Below are 26899 nucleotides of genomic sequence, written 5' to 3'. Positions count from 1 at the left end.
AGTTAACAGGCATGCAACAAGGAATGATCAGATACTGTGTTATCCACATCAATGTCCTGTAGCATCCTTCATATTGAATGGTATCCCAATATGGTGAGGCAATGCAGCTCCAACGCACAATTTGCCAAAAATGGTGCATGCCCGATTTGGGTGCATTCATTGTAATAGGTTGCCCTAATGCAATGTAAGTTAACATGTTGTATAAACAGGACAATAAATATGTGCATGACAGTACATGACATGACAAATATAGTACCACGTTGAAAATTTGCGAAAGACCTCTTCCTTCCAACCTTTTCCAGTTTGGATATTCAGCATAAGACAGTGGTAATCAACTGACTTGCTGTGGTGGCTGGTGAAGACAGACTGTCATGGGAGAATCTGGGTGATCCAACAAACCAGAATCTGAGATTACAGGCATGCAACAATAAATAGTCAGATACTGTGTTATGCACATCAATGTGTTGTAGCATCCCAATCATTTAGAATGGTATCCCAATATGGTGAGACAATGCGGCTCCAACACACAATTTGCCAAAATTGGTGCATGAACACTCATTTGAATGACTGGCCCAGTGCAATATATGGTAAAAAATAATATTTGCGTGACAGTGCAAGACATGACAAATATAGTTTTGCTAAAAAAAATGTGCAAGCCAACAGATCTTTATTGCAAAAAGGCACAGGCGTTCTGCAATAAAACATATATACCTGCCTGTTCGCTATTTTCTTTTTTCTTTTTAACAAAACTATGGGAGTTATGTAATTCCAGCCAATCAAGATGGCCGAAGATCCAATACCTGGAAGAGGACAAGAAGAAGAAGACGGCAGCACCCTCAACAGGATAGGGACAGGTGACTGTATTTAAAAAATTGTGGTATGCTTATTTTATTGCAGAAGTGACATAACATGTCCCTTCTTTAATAAATAACCTACCTAGTTGCAATTTTTAATTTATAGCTATAGTTCCCCTTTAAAACAAGTGGCTTTGTTCTATAATATTGTGGAATATTTCTGCTCATTGAATTATCTCAGTGCACGTTTCTGGGATTATGTTATTACTGTATGTATGTGAAGAAATGATCCGGCTGACTAATATAAATTATGTCTAGTCACATATACCCTGAGACCAACCACCTTCTCCTCTCTTCAGGACAAAAGCCATTATTGAAATGGTTTCGGTTTTTACTCTGATACTTCAGTTTATGCTGCTGAAATGTGGCTTTTCTTTGATCTTACTATTCAGTGGCTGTTTTTCATTTTGAAGAGACGGGAAAGCTGAGTGGTTTATTATCTTATGTTATACCTAAATTATGGGGCTGTAATTCCAGGATGTCTGATGTACAGATTTTGAGCTGTTTGTTTCCTGATTGGCCAAGCCGTCTCAAATCTGTACCCCTGAATAGGCGCCACTGTTTGAGAGCCGGAAGAGCAAAGGTCCACTTGACTATGACGTGTTGGCAGTGCCATTGCTGGCATTTGGGTTTGCTTGTGATAGGGATCTTTGCTACAGTTCAATTCCATCCACTATCGTTCCCTACTCCAAGCTAAGTACATTCCTAAAAATGCAAACTGTAACCTTAAGGACCTGTAGCAGCTTACAGCGATACAGAAAGTGAACACAACCTGACTTCATGTAGAATTTTTTTTCTGAATGCTCTGCTAAATTAGCTCACGATGCTTGAATGTTGCTTCATGTCTAATTGTAATTCAGACATATGGAGCTGGACACATTTCAACTTTTCTGCTTTTAATTAATCCGATTGACATCTGCTTATAGTGAATTTTTTATGAAAGCGTTTTTTAATGCAATTAGCAGATTTTATTTGTTTTTATGGCAAACAAAACCTCACTGTGTTTCCATCTGCTTTAAAGGAGAACTCTATACTTTGTTTCTACCTAAACTAAGAAAACCAAAAAGTCACCAGGAGGAGTATTAATTGACAAAAAGAGACATGCAAATGTAAAGAGACAGGCTGTGTAGAGCATGGTTTGGTATTGCGGAAGTGCTACACAAAAGGCCAGCTATTAAAGACAATGTTACTCCTGCACACATGTTGGAGCTCCATCATCAGTGGCCATCCAGTGGCAGCAAAGGATCACCCATCTTCATGGAAGTCCATCGTGGAACCTGGGGCGAAGATGGCAACTTACTCTCACATGGTGATGACAAGTCCTGGACAGCAGGGCGGCTGCACAGGGTAAATATGTGTCAGAATCGGCAAGTATGCTGCACATAAAGTATGCTGCGCAGAATCGGCAAGTATGCTGCAGAAACTCACCGCCCACTGAGTTTAGTTTCACTTTAATCAGAACTGGTAACATAACCAGATTTCAAGGACAAATTTAAATATGTTATAAAAAAAGAGAGATATGCTCCTCAATGCCCAGCTTTTCTTTTCGTGTTGGGGATGGGCAGGAAACCACAGTACAGGTCAGTTCTCATATGGATTTCCTCAGTCACAGTCTTGACGCATTCAACCCTCCCCACACACAGCCCTGATAATTTAACACATCCAGTCACTTGAATTACAGGGAGGCACCAGAGAGAACGAAACCTTGAGCACCAAGTACAACAAGACCTGTGATATGGCATTCCCCAAAAATGTACATACAAAGTGAGATGTCAGGTTGATGGTGGATAATGGCACCTCCTAGTCTGTTTCCCACTTTGGATTTTCCATCTTGAAAGCTCACAGTAGTAGTTGTGTCTATTTCTTTTGTTTTTAATACTTGGCAGATATGATACTGGCTTATCATTCCTGAGGAAGCTTATGTTGCAAAACGCGTGTGATAAATCCATAATTAGCACCTTTAAAGTCCTTAAAATTGGTGGATGTGGCACTAAAAAATATATACTGATCCATGGTTTACTTAGAAATAAAGGTACCACATTGGATTCATCTGCAATCATTTTATTGGATTAGAAATTAGAGCGCAGATTATTATTGGCCTGTTTGTACTAACCTTAGGGTTTACGTCTACACCAAGTGGTAAACCTTCCCATTCATTCTTTCTTCACTTTAAATGTAATTTCTAATCCCTAACTCAGCTACTCTCCCTGGCCACTGAGGTACTCAGAGAATGATAGTCTTAATGACTGATTTTTAGAGAAGGAGTCAGTTTCAACTTGTACGTGACTGGATTATTCTGAGACAGGATGGGAAAAGGACCAATGAAACATGGAGCCAACTTGGGAGACGGCATCTGAAACTGAATATTTTTAGTAGAAAGCCAGACCTTATCCTCAGGGGAAAACTGAGGTGCAGGGGATCATTTAGTCAGCCCATTTCTTTTAGCATAGAGAGGAGCGCTGTAAAGTCTCTTGTACCTCTCTCCAAACCTGCTGAAAGTGGTCAATGGTAGCAGCTGCAGCGGGAACATCAGACAGTGTAGGGACAGGACTGGGAGATTGGGGTGGCGGCCAGAGACAATGAGGAATGGGCTGTGACCCGTAGACTCATTGCAGCGATTGTTGTGAGCCAGCTCAGCCCAAGCCAATAGGTCAGACCAAATTACTTTGCTGGGATTTGATGTACATGCGAAAAAACTGTTCCAGGGATTGGTTCGTCCGCTCTGCCCGTTAGAGTGGGGTGGTAGGCAGAGGAATAGTCCAGCTTGATGTCCAACAGACGACAGGGCTCGCCAGAAGCGAGAAGTGAACTGCACTCCACGGTACGACACTGTGTAATAGTGTAATGTGTACATGTGTAATAGTACTCCATGCAGACGAATGACTTCCTTGAGGAAGACTTTCGCCAAAGTGGAAGCAGTAGGAAGACCAGGAAGGGGAATAAAATGGGCCATTTTAGAAAATCTATCTACCACAACTTATATTGTGGTAAACCCATTAGAGATCAGTTATGAAATCCATGGAGATATGAGACCATGGTAGTTCAGGGGTTGAAAGTGGCAGCAAAAGACTGGAGGGGGATCTGCAAGGCACCTCGTACCGAGCACACTCAGTACAAGCAACCACAAAGTCACAGACATCCTGCTTCAAATTTGGCCACCAATATTTACGGTTGATTAAGTCTAAAGTTTTGTGTTGCCAGTGGTGACCAGCAACCTTGGAAGCATGCCCCCATTGAAGGACCGTAGGGTGCTGGCTCTTTTTAACAAAATGTTTTCCCAGGGGTTGTAGGCAGCCTTCCATTCGTCCCCTTCATAAATGTGGATCAGGTTGTAGGCACCGCACAAGTCTAACTTGGTAAAGACAGAGGCCCCGTGAAGGCAATTAAACAGCTCGGGGATTAAGGGCAGCGGATACTTGTTCTTAACTGTGATTTTATTCAGACCTCTATAATCAAAGCAAGGATGCAGGGAACCATCCTTCTCTTGCACGAAGAAAACCCGGCTCCTGCTGGGGATGATGATTTGTAGATAAAGCCCCTCTCCAAATTCCCCTAAATATATTCAGACATGGCCTTAGTTTCTGGGATGGATAGAGGGTACACTCTACCCCGAGGAGGAGAAGAGCCAGGGACTAAGTCAATGGCTCAGTCATATGGACGGTGCAGTATTAGCCTCTCGGCCTGTTTTTTGGTAAAGACGTCAGCAAATCCCCAGTAAGGTCTTGGCAGGCTAGGCTGAGGTGAAGCAGCAGCAGAAAGGAATCGCTGGGAAATAGCCTGGGCAGACACTCCTGGAAGCAGGTGGCACTACACGAAAGTGTGTCTCTGGTGCCTCATTCGATGACGGGGGCATGTCTGCTCAACCATGGCAACCCCAACAAAACTGGATAGACGATCTTGGGAACCACCAAAAAAGAAAGAGTCTCAGTGTGCAGAGACCCAAGTTTCATGGTGAGTGGCATGGTGGCATGCTGGATGCAGTCCATTACGCACGGAGACCACCAAAGGCTTGGATAGGGGCACCACAGGGATGTTGTGAACAGAGACCAGTTGCTGGCTGATGAAGTTTCCAGCAGCGCCGGAGTCCAAAAAGGCTTGGGTTCAGAAATGGTGTCTGATGAGATGCAGACAGGAAATGTTATTTTGGATGGTGGAGAGGTAATAGGTTTGACTAGGGAAACATCTCCCCATTTCCCTAGACACTGACGTTTGGGGCCTTCAATGGGCAATTTAGCTTGTAGTGGCCCTTCCCAGGTAGAGCATGGTTTACTTGCATAGGCTCAACTGTTGGGAGAGGGGGTCTTTGGAAAGTGGGAGCCAGTTTAATAGGTCGCCGGACTTTCTGGGTTTCCCAAGCCCGCTCCTGGAAGCGAAAATCAATCCGGATACAGAGTGACACCAGGTCATCAAGAGTAGGGGAAAAGTCACGACCAGCAAGCTCATCTTTAATATGGCCTGACAGCCCCTGTCAGAAAACTTCCACCAGGGTGTCATTGTTCCAATTCAACTCGGACGCCAAGGTTCGGAACTTCACCGCATATTGGCCTACCTATAGGTTGGCTTGACGTGGGCCCAATATTTCTGAGGCCGCAGAAGAGGCCCGGCTAGGTTCATCGAAGACCTTGCAGAAGGTCTGAAGGAAGGTATCGAAGTCCCCAAGGATTGGATCGCCCTTTTCCCGTGGGGCGAAGCCCAAGCAAGGGCCTCTCCCGACAACGAGGAGATGATGAAAGCCACCTTGGTTCGCTCTTTGGTAATATTCCAGGGCTACAATTTCAGCTGTATTTGGAATTGGTTAATGAACCCCTGACAGAGCTTGTGGTCACCGGAGTATTGGGAGGGAGTAGGAACCCGAAGTGCAGAGTATGACGGCATGGTGGCTGAAGCTGTAGTGGGTACAGGAGTCCCAGGTACAGGGGCTGGAGCTGCAGTCGCAGAGGTAAGAGACTGGTTGATGGCAGATTGGAGCTCATTCAGAGGTTCATCACACCTCCGGAGGAAGTCCATAACTTTACCCTCCCTTGCGGAATTCCCAAGTCTGACTCAGGGTCAAATTTATATGCAAAAAACTGTAATCCTGAGTCAGACTCGGGGTACCTAACAGCAGAATAAAAACCCACTTACCTTGTCCTGTTGCTGTCCCCCAACGTCCTGCTGGTCCCCGCAGGTCCTGGGCACATGTCCCATGTCCAGACGCGAAGTGCAGAGACATCCTACGGGGTTTCACGTTTCTTGACGACGGTGCATGCGTCAGTGAGGCCGGGACTTAGCGGCGGGAAATTCAAATAGTTTTCTATTGGATTTAATACAAAATAGCTGTATTGAGTCCAATACAAAGAAATATTCATATAAGATATTATATATATTATATATGCTGCTGTACAGTTATATTACATTATACAATATTTTTTATTTTTGTTTTAAGGTAATTATTAATTTTATTACCTATTAGACATGTGTCTGTGAGTTATGCCTAAGAATTATAGGTCTACAATGTAAATCAAATTTCCATGCAAAAAATTGTACTGCTTTTTGCATGAAAATGCGGCCAGAATCAGACCGCTAGGGGGGTTAATCTGAAGAGACTCCTGTTTCTGAATCTGCTCACGCAGGTCCTGCATGGAATCAGGCAGAGGAATGTCAGTGGGGTTCATGGCCTGAACAAACTGTCACGGTACTGCAGGGCAGGACGGTGGACCCTCTGTGTCACCAGCCCAGTTGGTAGGGACGTGCACAGGGCGCAGAGTCTAAGCAGCTGCCCAGTCTTCACCAGAGCCTCTAGGGGTGAGGATGTTGCACTGCGGGCAACTGCCAGGTTGCGGCCCCTGTACACGCTGAGACAGGTGAGTGCTGATGGGCAGAAACAGGATGTGGTACCAGAGTGAGGAGCAGAGAGTAGTTAAGGTTAAGCCAGTAGTCGGGGCAGGCAGCGATCAGAAGTAGCCAGGGTCAAGCCGAGGTTGGTACACAAAGAATCAGGAGCAAGAGAATAAACAAACAGGACCCTGGAAGCAGAGCCAAAGGAACTCCTTGTTCAGGCAATAAAGGCTTCACTTCCTTTTTAAGGGCAGGGCCTGTGATGATTGGAGCCATGTGACCTGCTGCATCCTATTCTACACCAGAGGGGTCTAGGAGACTATAGGTTGGTGGTGTTCACATCTTCACCAGCAGGGGGAGCGCGTCTGCGAAACACTCTAGTCCTCTGAGGTAGTGGAGGAGCTGACTGGGAGTCACATGACCTGGACCAGGAAGTGAGCTGAGGAGATGATGCCTTAGCAGAGCTGGTGCTGGCAGCAGGGGAGTGAAAGGTGGGTGGCACTGACAGAGGCGCAGATCCTCTGGACCTGCAGGGTTCTCAGACATCCAGGACTTGCAACATCCATCAGTTCTTGACTAACAACCAAATCTCTACAGAGCCAGTTTTGGGGTAATTGGGAGAATTCGCAAGGCAGCCTCCTGGATTTCCAGAAATGGAATAGAGGGAGCTGAAATTTGGAGCCCCAGTCATATTTGGCTAAAGCCCCATTTTGTCTACAACTATCCTTGGCTCTCTTGGCAGCACATGGGCAGCTTGGAAGCACCATATGGCAAGGGCCCAGAGAACTGATCAGAGGTGATAATCCCGCACCTTCTGCCCACCATTGACCCCCGATCCTACCCAGGCATAGGGAATGGAACAGTTTTATTTTAATTTTATTTCACCTTAACACTAATTAAACTGGGATTTGTAGGTACTTTTGTCTAATTTTATTGTTAGAAAGAGAGACTTTGTGCACTACTTTTGATACGCTAGTTTTTTCTTATATTTATCCACCTGACCGTTAAACCCGACCTTGGTTCGGGTTTAACGATTTTGCAAAAATCGATAAACCCGAACTATTCTCACTATTTAAATCCCCTCACTTACCTGGTCCCCGCTGCAATGATCCGTTCTGTTCCAGCGTTGATCGCTAAAAAAAAATACTCACCTTCTCGCCGCAGCTCCTCCGGACACGTCTTCTGTCTTCTTTCTTCATCCGGCGAGTGCAGTGACGATCACCGGGGTTTCCTGGTGACGTCGCTGCATGCATCGGTGCGGGAAATTCAAAATCCTTTGCATTGAACTCAATACAAAAAAGCTGTATTGAGTCCAATACAAAGAAATCCTTATATGATATATATATAATTCTATTATATATATATTATAAAAGCTACTGTACAGGTACATTACATTATACACTATTTTTTTTTTTAAACTTTTTTTTTAAAGATTCTTTTTTTATGTTTTATAAAAAAAAATTTATTATTAAATTTATAAAATTTTGGACATATTTCAGTGAGTTATGAGGTAATTCGGTGAATTATAAGTAATTATTGAGTAATTCGGTGAATTATAGCCTACAATCTAAAATAAATTTCCATGCAAAAAAATTACCACTTTTTGCATGGAAGTTTGGAAAGAATTAGAACACCCGGCGTTCGCGTACGCGTCCCTCTGCGATTCCTGATGATGTCTGTGCATGCGCCCGTCGATGGCGGTCGTAGCAGGAAATTCAAATATTTTGTAATGGATTCAATACAAAGTCCTGTATCCAATCCAATACAAAATAATACAAAATATATTTATGTGGTTTTGTCTAAAGGTATGTGACGTTGGACTGTTGGACACTAGGCAGGCGTTTTAGAAAAATATATTACTATACAGTATACCGAATTATCGCATTTTCAGTATTTTTCTTTTATTTATGTATTCCTGTTTAAGCTGATTTTTGTGTCTTTTATTTAATTTTTTTTTTTACACACATGATTGTGCGTTTCAAACATTTTTTATATTCATGATATCTACTAGAACCCTTGTTCGGACATATTTCTGTAAGTTACAGGTCTACAATTTAAAAAAAAAATTTCATGAAAAACGGTGTAACGCTTTTGGTACAGAAATCTAGACATCAGTGTAACGCCCAGGAGGTTAAAGGACCTTCTTTACATTAAAGTAGACGTAAACCCTAATTTTTTGTCATTTACGTTGCTCTGTTCACAGTACATGCAATAGTTACCTTTTTTCCCCCAAAAAAATACTTTTTGAATCTTTTTTTTAATTTGTGCTTGATCTCAGTACTTTTATTTGGCATTTACTGTCCACATGCATTCACTTTATCATGAACAATATGGATTATTCTAGGTATACAGTATGCAATTGTTTTCTGTTGTTAGTCATGGTCAACTACAAGTATCCAATGTACCATCCACTCACACAATAACTGATCTTAATTACAATGCATTGTACCAATGTACCTTTCAGAGGGTTTTCCAAATGTTGACTGTAGGATTTCAATATTAACTGTAAAACAAATAGTGATTTTATATTTTTTATGTCAACATGCTGAATAACAAATTTCTGGGTCTGTTTGTGCAGACATTCTGTTATTCAAATATTGATTGAAAGTAGGATCACAAATAGAATTAGTTTGATAAATTTTGATCATTTTAATGTTATTTTCTAATCTATTGCAGCTTTATGCTGTGATCTTCTATGGTGGGAAATGTGGACCATGCCTGGGCAATTTGTGTCCACACAGCCACTTTATGGGATGCAAGTAGGAGACAGAGAGATTTTTCTGGACTTGCAGAGGTGCCATAGGTCATGAATGCACAATTTTGTATATAACACACGTTAATGTGCATTTCAGTAACATGCATGTAATAGTGTGCATTCCAGCAACGTGCAATGGGCCCTATTATGTTCTCTTTTACAATCTAATCACTGATCCTATGGGAAAATATGAAAAAGTTTTTCTTTAGTCCAGAGTTCTTAAAGTCATTTAACTTGGAAAAGTTTCGAATGACAGTTTTCTGTTTTGACATGACATTAAACACAAATGTTTTAGACACTTTGATTGCTACAATGTTATTTCTGGAGAAAGCATTTTCTGTCTGCTAAGTAAGTATTCCCCAGTCACCGCCACTGTCAACTTGTGTTGTTGCAATTTAAAAATGATTTTTTTACAGCCTATAAATATCACCCAAATTAAACCATAATCTGCATAATTAAAAGGCATGCATAGCATTAATATGAAACTTCTCCCTAACATTAATTAGAATGTGTTTAACCTCTTAACCAAAAAAAGCAATGTGGAGGCATTGTAGTGGAATTAGAAAGAAGCCACAAAAGGATCAGAAATCTACCCGGCGTTTAATTTATCCAGCAGGTGGCATCCAATTCCTTTAGACCAAAAAGACTAAAGCTTTGTAAAGGGCAAACACTTTGCTAGCTACTATAATTAGTAAGATCAACATTACATTAATTGTAAACAAAGTGGTCAGCTTAAGCTTTGAAAGCCCCATAGACTTTTATTACAATGTCTACAGTAGGCCATTTTAAGAACTCAGTGCTCAACCTCAGTCCCTACTCAAATGAATAGGAGCAATTGGGACCCTTTTGTTTGCATGCAGCTTCAGAAGATCATAGTTTGCAAATGTGACAGGTTGCACTTAGGTACAGGTATTGAAATCTGAAGATCTGCACCATGGCTGCGGCTGTGAGGGGCAAATCTTGCTGCCCGCAGTGCAGATTGTCTCTCCCAGAAGCATAGCAGTAGTTTGCTGTGCAGCCAGGACCTGTCAGCTGTTCCAAAAAGGACCCTAATAATTCTTCTGACATAACAACTCACTAGAAGTAGAATTTGCAGGTTACAGATGCAGTGAATGATCAGTAATGCTCCCCTCCTAGCCTTCTGGATAGCTGTATCTTAAAATGGCCAGTACAGGCAATTAATACATTACATTTACCGTCTGAACACCTTTCTAAAGGTAATTTATGCTCTTCCTAAAAAAGATTGCTTAAGGATAATTGGACAATTGAGGTGAAACACTGTAGAAGTGAAAATGCCATTTTTTTTTATCTTAGCACATCAATTACATTAACACCAGTCCAGTTTATCTGTCTTCCCTACTGTCCTACCTTATAGCATTTTTTTAAATTGTCCATACCGAGCAGTTATAGTTATAGGTTTCCGAAGTTATAGGTTTCCTAAAAGCAGAATTAAGTGAAATAAAAAATACAAAATTACTATTTAATAGGGATTGTTGGCAAAGTCTCCTTCCTTTTTCCATCACCGTGGACTAACTGTTCATTCCTAGCATCTTCGGTGGCTGCCCTATTACTAGTACTGACACTATTAGTGGCTGTCCAATGGTTTAAAACCCCTTTAAAGAAAATAGGTGAGCCCTTTCCTTCTGTCTTTACCACCATGGCGGTAAAGACAGAATGGGAGTGCAGAGCTTCTGGAGCTTCTAGCTGCTCCATCGGGGGCTTTTTCTTATAATAGGAAAAAACTTTTTGTCCTAATAACATCAGGCTACGTCACCCCTTCTTGCACCTGTACAGTGCAAGATTGGGTGATGTAGCCGGAGGAATTAAGAAGATGGACAAAGATAGCGGCACCCAGGGCTTCCTCTGCACCGGGACGAAGCATGATTCCAAGACAGTGCAGGACCTAATCACAGAAAGCTCCAGAGGGATGGAGGGATCTGTGGATATAAAGATAAGTGAGATATTTTTTTAATTATTTCTGAATTATTTTTAACTCCATGGACCATAAGTACTTACCTTGGTCTGTTGATTTTTTTGCTGCTACCAGCTCACCCTAAGCTTCTGTTCGAGCAAGTTGAAACTTACACTGGAGATTCTTCCACTCTCACACCCCATTTACAGCACTCTGGCTTGTTAATTAGCTACTAAGGTACACTGTATTATGAAAGGGAAGATAAAGTTATATGTGGTACCCCTTACCAAAATTAGCTGGTCGGACAGTAGAGATTCAGAAAGGTGGGGAAGCCTTTGATAGACATATGCTGATTAGACTTCATGGAACACAATGAGCCTGATTTAATAAAGCTCTCCAAGGCTGGAGAGGATACACTTTGATCAGTGAAGCTGGGTGGTCCAGCAAACCTGGAATGGATTGCTTCAAAGTAATTTCCTATTTGCTAGCAAGTGTTTTGAAACCTGGACCAGATCCTTTCCAGGTTTGCTGGATCACCCAGCTTCACTGATGACAGTGTATCCTCCCCAGCCTTGCAGGGCTTTAATAAATCAGATCCAATTACTCTTTTATTTTGCTAAGTATTAAGAAATGACAGGTTTACTTCAAATGCAAATGTAATGATAAAATAATATACCATGTTTTCCCGAAAATAAGACAGGGTCTTATTTTAATTTTACCTCTGAAAATCGCATACATACATTACAGCATTTGGTTAAAAAAAGAAAAGTACTCATCAGTAGTGATGCCATATTCCAATCCCATGGTGTGCGTCTCGGCTGCTTCCATCCTCTTCTCCTGATATCCCTCTGCCGCCGGGTACCATGTGACCGCATTTTTCGAAGAAGCTTGCACAAAGAAGCTGCCGATAGGGCTTATTTTAGGGGTAGGGCTTACTTTTCCCCCTTGCATGATTAGCACGCTTAGGTTTATTTTCGTGATAGGTCTTATTTTCTGGGAAACACAGTATTACCATTGCTGACCTGACTGTCATACTGTCCCATGGCTTTTAATCCCCGGGTCTAGATAAAATGAGTTTTGACACTTTCTAATACTAAGTTTCAGCCTGCTGGATCTGGAACTGTAATTTAAAATGATTAAATTAATTAATAAAAATTAGCCAGACAACAATTGTTTTTTATGTAGACTAGCAATGGCAGCCCCTATCCTGTTCTCATGACTTATGCACTTCACGTTACTTTCATCCCACCTTGTTTTTTTAAGCATGTCATTCTGTGTTTCAATATGATTTTCAGGGACATGCCTCTGCATTGCTATTCTAATTTATTTAATATATAATTATTAAAAATTTTGAATTTTTAATGCCTCTTCTTGATTATGCACAAGTGTGGCTTCTCTTTGCACCTTACTTAAGCAGTTTTCTCCAGTTTCCCTAGTACAGATTTGTTTATGAGAATTCATCGTTTGGATGGTGCTTGCGGCGCCTGTTCCATATTAATGACATATATTTACACTGGTTGCTCCCGGTGCATGAAAAGTTTCCCGCAACTCATGCAGGTGATGAGATGAATGGCTGCTTATTCATCCACAGTGCAGAAAATGAACAGACAGACTGCACACCCATTATTCTTCCCATACTCGGCAACTAGCTGATATTAACACTATTTTTATGTCTGTTGAGGAGAATACACAGTAAAATTAGCTGCGGGGAGTGTTATCATTTTTAAGCTTCTGTGATCAACGTTGGTTAATTGTGAATTTAAAAAAAATATTATAGAGCAGGGCTATTTATATCATGGCAAAGTAAAGTTCTAAAGAACAAAATCTGGAATGTCTTAGAAGAAAATTCAAATAGGTACCTGGCTGGGGTTGATAATTTGGCCTGCTTATATCAATACAGAACATGCAGGGAGGAGATATTGAACACACAGTATGGCTAAAGTGTAGTTAAGAATACCAATATAAAAATACTATTTGTAAACATTTGTAAAAAGAAAAATAAATGCCATATAAAGAATAAATCAGGAAACTAGTAAGTAGTTAAATACTGCCTGCTGCTTGGAAAAGGAGACAAAGTGCCTTGCAAGGTGCAAAAAAAGAACATACCTTTTTCTTTTTCCACATGCATAAAACATTTATTTTAGGCCTGAAGATTACTTAAACCCCCAAAATATAATTTTTTTAAAGCCTGCACCTGTTTTCAGTTGAGTTGAGACCTTTGGGTTGAGCAAATGTCTCATGACTTTGGTATTGCAACAGTTTTCGAATCATGGTTGCATTAAAATAGGCTGCCCAATACACGGTAATGCACCAGATAAAGTGCATGACTTTTAAATTACAATAGTGCCACAACTCATTGTAGTGTATTACCAAGCATTGTAATTAGTTTCAATACAGGTCGGCTACACGTCTGTGGGCAAGTTGTGTTGGGCTGCCATTCAAAAGAAATGGTATTGCAGCACACTAAGTATCACCCATGCCATTATGCCTTATATTATCAGGTGTGAATAGAGTCATATGCTATATATTTATGTGCAACTCCAGAAATCTGTCTACAAATTATGATGGTTACTGTCTAGATTAGAATGTTTGTGGCACAATTATGTTCCCAAACTTAAATCAAGAAATAACTTTGTCTCTTGTCTGTTGAGTTTTTATTGATTTGTGTACTTCTCCTCCAGTGTTCAGCTCTTCACCTATAACTTTTATTGAGCAGATAAAAGATGACTGTCATTTGCAGTATTGGATTGTACATTACTGAATACACCACACATGGGTTATGTGCTACATGACAGATCTGTGCATCACAGTGTAAAATAGATGGCAAGGCTAGGAGCCCCTGTATGTGGAATAAAGCACAGAGACCTTGTTAAATGGGGGAAGTTAGTTTTATTCTTAGATTGTAAGCTCTTTTGGATAGGGTCTTCTTGTCATCCTGTGTCATTTTTTTGTATTTGTCATTTGCAACCTTTATTTAATAAAGTACAGTGTTATTACAGCACTGCATACTATGTTGGCACTTTTTAAATTGTTTAATAACAATAATATTATTATTCTCCAAAACCTGCCTCTAGTTTTCTTTCCATCTGTTACTCCAATATGATGCCATATTGTAATTGTGCATGCCCCAAAATTGATAATGTTGAACATTTGTTGCATAATTGCAAAGATCAGACTTTCTGTGTTGGTAGAGCCTGTAAGGACAGAGATCCTCCTTGCATGATCTACTATAAGCAAGCATGATTATTAATACCTAGTATCTATATAGCGCTGACATATTACACAGCGCTTTACAAAGTCCATAGTCATGTCACCAGCTGTCCCTCAAAGGGGCTCACAATCTAATGACCCACCATAGTCAAATGCCATTAATGCAGTGTAAGGCCAATTCTGGGGGAAGCCAATTAACCTAACCACATGTTTTTGGAATGTTGGGGGAAAACGGAGTACCCGGGGGAAAACCCGCACAAACACAGGAAGATCATGCAAACTCCATTAAATTGCACCCTGGCCAAGATTTACACCTGGGACCTAGCGCTGAAATAGAAGAAATAGACAGAGATCATGCTTGCATGGATAATGCAAAGTTGAGACAGGTGAGGAATTTGCGTTGCGGTTTCCGTAAATCATGCTCATAGATCAGATGCTACATGTAGCACTTCCCTCAAAGCTGCCCATAGAGAATAAATAGGGCTGGGAATAAGTCATTCTGTACCACTTGCTGCCTCTGAAGTTGAAACGGGTTGGGGTGGCTGGGTGGCTCGGAAGGTGCCATTCGCTAGAAGCCGACCATGAATGCCCATTCTTACCATGAGCCTGAACTTAGCTTTAATGCCAACACCTTTACAAGGATGGGAGCATTTCTTTTTCATAAAAGCATGAAACATTTATTTTAGGCCTGTAGATTACTTAACACCCACAAATAGTGTTTTCGTTTAAAAAGCAGAAAACCTTTAATGTAAAAAGTAGCAAATTTTTATGATGATATTTGTGGACTGGTATTCAAAGCCGTATTCTTAGTAATAAACACCCAATAATGTATTATAGCGCACACAAGCCTAAAACAATTCACATTTTTTGGTTACATACAAAAGATAAGATCATGTTGAGTAAATAGATGCTAAATATATCAAGCCATAAAATTGCGTGCACCCGCAAACCATTGAAAAACTATGATACTCAAAGACCTTTACAGCTCGTCAGTTTAGCCATAACGCTAAACGAGCGCCCTGGAAATATTCGTCTCATGTCTGTGCGTGAGTTGTGATACCTAATATGCTTTCCATATTTTTCAGTTTCTCACCATTCAACGTGTCTTGTTTAAAAATAATCATTTTGTTTTATTCCAGCCCAAACACATTAAAGGCAGAGCCCTAAATACTCAGCCATATCTTAGCACCATATGCAGTCATAACGCTCCATATACAGCGTGAGAACATTTGAGTACAAAGAATTCATTTCTTGTTATGTTCATTCCAGTGAGTATGAAAGACATCCCTTCCACGTTTGCGTTTTGCGGTTCTGACCAATGTTTGATGGAGGACATGTGACTGCGAGCAATGTGTTTTGTTTGAGCTGAATGTGGAAGAGAAAGTAACCGTGCTGGCTGGTAGCCAGAAGCATGTCTCTAATCTTCTATTTTACTAAAATCGCGTCACTGCTTGTTTTACAAAATGCACGTCTGCCTTTTAGTTTAACAGCTCAAGTGAAAATGAAAAGATTATCAAAGGTCATATTATTCAAAAGTAATATTTCGGCTTTTGTTGTATGCTGGCGAGGTAATTCATGTAGCGGTTTCACATGGATTTGTAGTGGATGTCTCAGATACAGGTGCCCGCATTCATTTCCTTTGACTCTTTCTCTGATGACAGCTTTGACCTGTCCATTTATTATGCTGGTGGACAATAATATAGATCAATGGCGTTTGTTTGTAAAAAATGGCAATCGCAGCCTCACAGTTATCCTACGGCAGCTGAGCACTACTTCTAAAAGTGGCAAAGTCACGTAGAAAAGGTGATGGTTCAGTTAATCTATTGAAGTTAATGAAGCCTCTGATAGTACATAAACAGTTTTATAAAACAGTCACCAAAAAATTATCACCCTATTATAAATATGGTGAATTTAAAAGTGCAATTGGAAAAAAAGCAAAATAGTGATTTTGTTTCTGATTGTTCTTTCATTTTAAATAGGCCTCTAACTTTTTTGGATTCTCCATTTCTTTTTGTCAACTGGACTAATGGTGGGGTTAATCTCACCAGCGGAGAGACAGACAATAAAATATGAAGGTCTCACCCAGTATTTCTCCTTATAATATAAGGAACCCTTGAAAAAAACTTTCAGGCCTTTAGGAACCTCTTCTATATATGCAGAGGACACAGTACATTAGTGTAGTGGTCAGTAGGAACAATGACTCTTACTTTACAGGCCATTGGGAAGACTTTAACCCTTTCAGATAGCCAAAAATCATTGTCATTGGTGTCACTTATACTGACCTGAGAGTCACAAACTGCTCATCACTAAAAGAACCCCAAGCAACCTCTGGAGGAACCCTGAGAAACAATGTTCTAACCATTCTATACTTTACCCTTTTTGCAGATTCTTTCTCCATATATCTAGCCTTGAAACAATTGTTCTTTCCTCCATTTTGCATCAAACACTTACATTTCTCTTTTGAAATTTCTCCAAACTCTGTCCATAACTATCCCTCTCAACTATTCTTGACCAAATCTTAAAGTTGGGGAGTTTGTAGTGTATTGGGTGACGTATAACATGAATAATTGAGCACCCTGTAGTGCTGCACTTGGTGTTCCAAATGCTCCTGCCCAAAATGGATGGCACCAACACACATGGAGTGGCACATATAAAAAAAAGATTTTTTAACGTTTAACTCCAAGTAGACCCTACAAAGCAGCATAGCCCCCCCTTGTCAGCTAATTACAAATTAGCCTACAAAAACTACACTCCAGCTTCAGAAGCTTGGTATACTGCAAACACAAGATGCACATAAACAGGGACTAAAACAAGCATTAATAAGGCCAGCTGCTACATTTTCTTTTCTTTAATATTTATATTACAATGATACATGACAGCTCTCAGTAAAAAATTTGACTTGCTTTGCATTGTGTTTCTTTGAACACTGAAAATCCTTTTGAGATATCTTTGCATTGCTGTTAGAGCAGGGACAATACAGCCTTTTGCTGCTTTTTGCCTTTGATAGCAGAGGTTTGGGAAGCACTACAAAAGGCAGTGTTTTATAACAATACCAGTTTTAACACAAGCACCTATTCTGGCCATACTCAGATTTAGCATTTTTCATCCACCAGAAACCATGAGCAGTATCACAAGTAAAGTTTAGTTGTGTAGTTACAACACCAGAATTATGTGATTAGGAATCCAATACTGGCCAGTACATAGACATATTTAATACACTTTACTGAGTAATCAATTCAAAGATGGGAAAAAAAGCTCAGTAGTGTCTTTAAATGGGGACAGATTTATCCAACCAGGTCAATTTCAATCCCATCTCCTTGCATTTGATTGAAACCACCTATTGAAATAAAATAAAAACATGAAATTCATGCTCAGTTACAACAATCTTACCAGCATGTCATCTGAAACATCAAGTGGATTTCTTTACTTTGTTTTTAAAATTAAATAATGCTGAGAATCCTTTATTGATCTTTTTATTTATAGATCCAGTAGTATACTTCTATTATTTGGTTCTTATACCTCCTGTTAATACCCCTTGTGTTAGGCCAACTTCACAATTATTCATTGCAGCATTGTGCATGTTACCCAGAACCACCCAAAACATTTATGGGTCCTGTACTAGGTATGTTTTCTGGATCCCCCACATCCATATCTTTAGGTTCCAGTTTTGAAAAATCAGTTTTTTTTATTGGGGCCTGGTACAGGACTACCCCTTACCCCCTGATGGCATACCTGTCATTACTATCACAAATGGTAGTTTACCATTCATTAAATATTGCATTGAAGTACCACTCCCTTTAAATGGAACCCAATGCACTACAGAAATACATCTGCGTTATATCGATCTACACTGCATGCTGCAACAGGAAAAAGAAACTGCAAATGCATTTTCTGGTCCATATTATGTCCATGGACAGCCATGGAAGTGAGTAGTCTGTCTTATTGTAATGAATGGTAATGTACAACTTAACCTGCGTCAACACACGTTCGTTAATGCACCAGAGCGGAATCAAAGCCTAAGGGAGTATTTCTCTCCCTGTTGGACATGGAGCATGCAGAAGATTTAACACCTGAAGGTGAACGGGAACAATAAAATCTTCAAGGTGACTGAGAACAGAATAAGGAACTATGACAGTGAGATCTCACTGCCAGAATTGCTGAAAGATATCAGAATCCTGCGGAGGGGACTTAGCCTGCTCCACTCTACTCACAGTTGAGAAAAACTTTTCAAGGGAGTAAATCTTTAATATTCTGTATACAGTATTGTTTTTTTTTTTTTATTTCTACAAATTGTTTTTTAATCCTAAACATTGTGGTGCTACTTCTCTATAGTTTTCATGCCAGCTTAAATTTTATTCAGGAATTTGCATTGGACATTAATAGAAGAGAGACTTCTCAGCAGCAGGTTGTACATTACAATAAGCCGACTCGTTGCATATTAAAGCAGCACTTCTTACTAGATGAAGAAATGTCTTGTTATCGAGATTCTATCCATCCCCAGCAACCAGTAATCATGCCGTATAAATACGATGATTCTGTTACCGTAAATGTCATCAGATAAAAGAAACTTATAGATAAGGTAAGCAGTATTCCAAGAAGAGTACAATAGTATGTAAAATCTCTTGAAATGTCTTTTCATTTAACATTTTGTTGCAGTCACAGAAGAGGTGTTTGACTTGACATTTTCCCACTCTTTGACAGCTCCAATTATATCGTTTAATTGTGCTCACTGACTCTCACATTAAGAGAAATGGTCTGCATTATGTGTTTATGAGGATAAGTACAGTTATACAGTCATGTAGGGGAATTTAGGGGGAGTGGACAGAAGATGGTGCAAGAAACCAACTATATTCAAAGATAAAGTATTGTGTTTTTCTTTCGGGCACTTATTCTGTTTTTTTTTTTTGCAGCATGTACCTGTCCTTGGGCCCATGTCACACCTGTGGTCCTGTAATACTGAAATCAGCTCGTTAGTGACAAGATCCCTAATAAATGCAGAGAAAATACTTATCTCTTTTCAGGAGTTTATCCTGCTTACTGCCCAGATAAGTGAGCCCAACAGAATATCACCCACCAACAAGGAAGAGACACTAAAGGAATGGCACATTTAGGCAGGTGGGCATTTTTGCCATGTATAGTGTTTCATGCTGTGTAAAGTAACAGGTTTTTTTTAGGGTTTTAGGTCTACATTCATGCAGAGCATCCCAGATACATGCATTTTCCTACATGCTACCCAGCAGCTCCACCTTACAAGGGTACGAGAGAAGATAAGGGAAGATTTATGGATGTGTGGCTTACACATGGCACATGCTCCTCCATACCTAAAAGTACAGGATATAGAATATGGACATTTAATTGGCAGCTGAGTGAAAAAAAAGTTTAGTATATATTGCTGGGGAGGAGGAAATAAAGTAACTTCATAGGTAAGTATTTCAGCTTATTCAATATCCATAAAAACAAGATAAAATAACCCTTGGGTAGGGGTGAACATTTAGATCTTACTGGGATTCAGCTTAGGAAAACAGGTAGGCACATTGCAGTGTCTCTTCCCCACCCGAGACTAACTGAATACTTCTGATAGAAGCATATCCTAATATAGCCCAGACCTTATTTATGTTCCGATCTGTCACGTGTATTTCTTAAAATTAAATTATGTCCTTAACAAGCATTAGGATCCACACTGGTGGCTTTGAAGCGGTGGGGTTACTGCCTCACAATTGTAACAGCGATCTAAGAAAGTTTCACAGGAACGGTCCAGGGCATTGGATTAACTTTGCTAACTGACCATCATATCTGCTTTTATTTTTTCATTGGCAGCTGATGATCGGTTGGCCAACCACTCAGAAAATGCCCCCTTAGCTGCCACTAAAACATGTCCTAAAAATGCCATTAAAATGACATTAAACTCACACCTCCTTTACTCGGGCAGAAGAGATCTAATAGAAACACAGAGTAGGAGCTTTAGGATGTTAGAAATAGATTTTATATTCTATGCTGTGAACTTTGGGGATGAATTACTCCACATTACCTGCATCTACAGAGGCCATTGCAGAAGGAAACCCTGATAGGACAATTTTCTTTTTCTGTGCACTAAGCTGATGATGAGTAGCTCAGTTTGCAGGCTTGGTATGATTCTGTGCAAAAATGACATAGCCCCTTTGAACATGCATGAGAGTTATGTCATCCCCACCCAGCCAATGAAGACTTAAAATCCAGAAGACAGAGCAAGTGTGACGATGGCAGCAACAAGGATATTGCAGCTGTTACAGTGCTGAAGGGTGGCACCTTGGCAGGCAAGGTATAGAATAATTGCACATTTTGGCAAAACAATTTTTATATATCAATAAAAACTTTACCTGCTTATTATCATATCAGGAAACAATCACAGGTACACGTTAAAGTTAGAAAACAAACCCTGCAGTTTATTCGTTAAACTGTTTTTTTTTATTTTTTTTACTTTTTCAAGTGTAGAATCACCTACAAAGCATCAGTTTCATGAGAGGTCTTATTCTGATTCTGCCCAAACAACATTTAAATGATCTAAATGATTTATTTACAATTTCTATAGAGAATCTTTTAAGGGACAGATGACTTTTAGTATTTCCATATTCTGTGTCCTGTGTTAAATTCTTAATACTAATAAATAAAACATTTCTCATACCAGGACCAACAGTAGTTTGGCTGAAACATCAAACTGCATCTGTCAGAGCTATATACAATTTATTAAGATCTTTCATATGGGGTCCCAGGCAGCAGTCAAGTCTTGGCAAGAGATCAATCCTTGCCCCACTCCACCCAGTACAATTAATTCCTTTTGGGTGGACTTGCTTTCTTGACTACATTAATCTGTTATCATGTTCAGCTGTGGAAGTAGATAAACCTCTTTAATTACTGGAGAAAAAGCTGAGGTTGCTTGCAGCACAATCAATGCAATGCAGCTACTGAAACTGCTGACACACCATCAAAGAATGACAACTAAAACAGTCTGAAACAATCCACTGGCGACATTACTGGGGTCACCTTTTCCGGGATATTTTGTGACAGCAGGAGATTGATGTTATCCAAAAACTTCTTTCTTGAATTTTGAATTCACAAAAGCTCTGCATTGAGTGCTGCTTAAGTTATCTACATTAAAACTTTTTGTATCTGTAATAACCCAGTAAGGCAATCATAGGGCCATCCACAGGGGTAAAAATGGTGCATAAGCAGAGATGACTTTTATTAAAAAAATGTCATCAAGTACCAGCAGACTTGGGTAAATGGACTATAGAAGTTATATTAAAATCACACTTGTCCCAGTCCCTGTCTCACCTTCTTGTCTTCCCTATAGAATATTAAGGCTGTTTATCATATTGAAGCCCACATCTGAGCTAGTTTGAATAGTACTCAGGATGTTTAAAAAAATAAATCTCAGGCAATTGGTTGCAATATGCACTTTCAGTCCAGAGCTGTAAGCCACAGTACCTCTTCTTCACCCAAACATGTCCTTAGCTATTAGCTCAGATGACACCCAGGATCACCAAACCCAGAAGATAAACGATGATAAAAAGGGGGCTCATGCAGTAAAAGGGGTTTCAAAGTCACCTAGATGAAGCATTAAGTGCAGAGAAGGGCTTTAAAATACATGTACATTTAATTTAAAGCGAGGTGGTGCAGAGCCAACTTGCAATAGTCATGATTTGCTTTCAACTTTAGTGTCTTGTTTACTGTATGAGCACAACATAATTTGGACTCATGAAAGGTTTTCTCCCTTGGTTGTCATTACGTTACATGCATTGTACAGGGACATTTCTGTTTTGGCTACTTAGATGAGGTAGGAGACTCACGAACATTACATTAATTTCTTAATAATTCTATATTCAGCCCTTACAACACTTGGGAATCCATTTTTGCACAATATTAATATACCATGATTAAAGAAGGTAAATGATCATCCATGGCTTGTTTGTGTAGACAGTAGTACAAAAATCTTCTCCACTGGCTACTGTTTTCTGTAAATATGCTGTTGGCAGTGTCTAGCTACTGCTATCTTCTGACCTGGATAAGCAAAAACTTGAACAATTGGTGCAGCTAAATCTTCATGTTTATAGCAGGGACCCCAAGACACATGCTTGAGAACAGTCAATCATGGCAGAATGGACAACCACCTTTTTGTTGGCATGATCTCCTAAAAATTGCAAACTAAATGTTTCCATTTTTGTATTTGCTTTTCTTTTTCTCTTTTTTGTGATCATATATCAATATTGTATGTAGATCACATGTGGATATAATCTACTGTATCCATTGAAAAACAAGTAACTCCTAAATGGCAATGTTCTTACATAGGTGGCAAAAGTCAAAGCTGCAAATGAACATTACCATTTAATTGAGTGGGTTTCTTCTCAGTACATACAGTGGATCTTACTGGTGATGATGGGTCCTTCCATCATTCTACAACATAACATATATGGTCTTGAAAGGAGAAGCTTCATTGTTCCTTTATGCTTAGGACATCATGGTATTATAAACCATAACGATACATATAGTGTTAGCCATAAGTGTTTTGGGGTCATCATAGAAACTTCAAGGATCTTATGGTTCATGCAGAAACCAGTGTTGGTCTGTATACCAATACCTATTCCTGTTGGATGGACCCTTGGATCCAAAGATGGGTCTATATTTCCCGTCAAGTCAACAATACTTTTTGCCCCTACTTGAAGCTAAGCCTTATACTCTGGGACCCCAATCATATAGTTCTCCATGGGACCTCCAAAGCTCTGCAGCTTGCCTTTCATAAGTGAGCTGTATATCTCCAGGCAATGGCATGGAGTAACTTTGTGGAGTTTAGTGGAGAGTGGATAGTGATATCCACTCCTCATTAAAAATGGACCTCTGAACGTTTCTACACATTGCAGTCTGACAAGCGAGCGTAATCAGTGAGCATATTTAATTATTTGCATCTTGATCTGATGTAACCAATATTAGAAGCTGTGAAATTGAAAACGACCTAATTAAACAGCTTGTATGATTGCCGTGGCCTGCTATTTAAATGTGTCACTTTGTCTTTATCGTAATTTAAAAGCAGATAAAGATTAAAAGTCTGGAGGAAACAACAAAGAGAACTTTAGAGCTTCCTTGCTAATTCTAGATAAATCTTGTCCTGAGACGCCATCTTGTGAATGCACTTTAACATACCATCATTATACCCTATCTTGAAAAAACCCTCACCAGACCCCTCTATACCTTCTAGCTACCATTCTATTTTCCTTCTCCCATATGTTTCCAAACTTTGTAGACGCCTTGTCTACAAAAGACTTACTGATTACCTGAGCATCAACTCTCTCCTTGACCCTCTCCAGTCTGTATTTCGAGCTGCCTTTTCCCCCAAAACTTACTAAAGTGGCCAATGACCTCATCAGAGCTAAGTCTCAAGACAACTTTTCCCTGCTCCTTCTCCTTGATCTTTCCTCTGCTTTTGACACTGTTGATCACTCCCTTCTAATACAAATCATGCGTTCCATTGGTATCAGTGACACTGCTCTCTTTTGGTTTGCTTCCTATCTGTTTGACCGCTCCTTTCATGTTTCTTTCAGTGGTAATTCCTCCTCTCCCACTCTCCTCCCTGTTGGTGTTCTCCAAGGTTCAGTCCTTGGACCGGTTCTCTTTTTTCTGTACTCCTCCTTTCTCGGTAGTCTTGCTTGCTTGCTTATGATATCATATTTGGTTTTTGTAAGGCATGCATCCCCTCTGACAGATGGTGCTGATGCAATACAGTTCAGCGTTATGTCACTGACCGCTGTGCTTTAACATCCCACTGCAATTGGATTATTAGGATCTGAAAGGGCTTTGGAAACCGTATGGCCTGGGTGCACCTTGGTGTAATGTTTTAAAGCTGAACTCCAGACAGGCTGCTGAAGAGTAATGTATGACATCTCATAAAAGGTTTGCAGTCCTGCCCATCTATTCCTGAGATTTACACAAAACAGACAAATTGTGGAATTTAATTTTTATTCTGCTGCAGTTGAGCAGCCTCGTTAGGTTACCTGTCTGGCCATAATTTATGAATAGACAAAGCAGCAAATACTGCTAATATAGTGGATATTATTGCTTTCTCTAAGATGGCTGAAGATCCTAAATTCAGAATATTTAAGATGTTGGTGGCTGTGACAGAAAGAAGAGAGAAGAGTTTATAAAAATTGCGATCAGGCAGGTAGGTTAGTTTAACAGCAGGAAAGACATAGCCTGTCCCTTCTAAAATAAAGAACCCACCTGCTCACTGTTTGAAGCCATGGGTGCTGCAAAAGCACATCAAACGCTGTTCCTCAAAGCATGCAGAAAAATGGATGGTTCCCTGAACACTTGTATTGGGGCACTTGGTCATTAGATTGTGTCATTCAGGCCAGGGCATCTGGGGAATGCTCAGTGGCAGGCAAAAAACATGAAGAGCGGCCCATTTTTGACACCCGCAAACACAGCCTTCTCTAAACCACTTCATGAAAAATTCATAGGTTATCTTTATAGCCTTTTAACACCACTGAATGTGCTACACTTACAAATATAAAAAATCAAAAGGAATTCATCCAAAGTAAATCTGTGGAAAACTGTTCTTGCATGTCCTTTAACGTCAAAAGACATAATCCTAATTTCTATCAGCTACTCTAGAAAGGCTCATTGTGTTTCCGAGGCTACAGTGATCTTCATTCTGCTTAATCAGCAGTCTATCAAAGTGCATATCGAGTACTACGGCAAAAGTCAGCTCTGCTGGGATTTGGCTATACTTTTGTCCATGGTGGTATGTAGAACAGTTTATTATTGAGGCTAATAGTCCTTCATAGAGGATAAAGGAGAATTAATTTTATTTTTGTTTGAATCTGCTGGGTTGAAAGACACCCAATGTAATTGAACCTGGAAGGCTAAGGACATTCCAGTGCAAAGTACAGAACATTGTGAGTCAACTACCGCCAGGAATAGGATGGTGGGCACCACCATTGCAGCTTTATACGTATAGTGTAATGTTTCAGAGGTCGGTACTAATATCATTCTGTAGGTGTTGGGAGAAGGTCCAAAAATGAAGACGCCCTGTGTATCACATATCAACCTAAAGACCTCTGCAAAATATTAATATAAGAAGAACATAAAATACAAACTTAGAGGGGCTTTGGGGTTGATTGCCTGGTGTGTTTGTTTGTGGGGATGAGTCTGGTTTTGGGTTTTAGGTCTTTTTTATTGCTTGCTAAAAGTGTACGGGATGGGCAGATGTGATCTCACAGATGTTACTTTATGGGTAGTTCTGTTTTCTGGCTTTTACAATTAGTTCTTAATATTCCCCCAGACTTATGCATGCTTCTGAGATGCAGAAATGGAGTAACTCCATCTGATGGAAGCCATAGCTTTGCCAGGCAGTATCTGTCCTGACATTGTTTCTAACTGGGCTGGGCAGCAGTCCTCATCTTTTTTGAGCGATAGGCACTCCTGGCTGATGGTTTCCAAGTGAGCAGCTTGCTGATCTGAATTTTTTGGTTGACCACTGTTGTTTTATTCAAAGATTAGACCAAGTAAAAATAAATAAAGTGAGTTTGGAGATTATAGGGTGTCTGCTCTTCTTATTACAGGAAGTCCTGGACCCAGTTTGCAGTGTAAACTAGAAAAGATGTCAATCAACCTTTTTGGCTTAAAGAGAATCCTAATCACTACTTTCCCCAGCACAATGGGATTGATGAGACTATAACTGGCAATTTGCATGCTCCATTAGTTGGAGTAAGTTATTAGAATGGCAGGACGCTAGTGGTAGGCATGTAAAATCTGGCTCCCATTCCTGGACCTGTCACCGCTGCAGGGCGACAAAGGTAAGTATGTAGAAGCTCACCACCCATCAATGAGTCTAGTTCCACTTTAACTCCATAAACTATACATCAGGTTAGATAAATATTGTCAATATATAAAGCGCATGTGGACTTCATGAATGAATTCATGAATATTGGTGTCTTTTGGGTATTTCTTCTAGGAATGTGAAGTAATCATGCATAAAACATATTTTCTACTTTGTAGGAGCCCCCTGTATTAAAAGCCAGCCAATGGTATTCTTTTATCTTGTGCAGGGTGGCTGGCCTTGTAGTCACCCCCTGTTGTTTTCCATAGACAGCCCACATTTGATGGCTTTGCAGACTATGTGCACCTTCCTTATTATTTCCCTATATTTACACGGGCAATATGTGGATTTGTTAAGCATTTTTGCACTGAATGTATCTTTGGTGGTTGTTAAGGAATATAGGAAAATTAAGCAATCAGAGTAAAATTGTAAGAATCAGAGTGTAAACTCGGCAGCATTTTAAACCTTGGGGTGAATCACAATAGGAGAGGAAAAGATTAACT

Source organism: Pyxicephalus adspersus, chromosome 5 (genome assembly GCF_032062135.1).
Source record: "Pyxicephalus adspersus chromosome 5, UCB_Pads_2.0, whole genome shotgun sequence".
NCBI lineage: Eukaryota > Metazoa > Chordata > Amphibia > Anura > Pyxicephalidae > Pyxicephalus > Pyxicephalus adspersus.
This window is presented reverse-complemented; position numbering follows the sequence as displayed.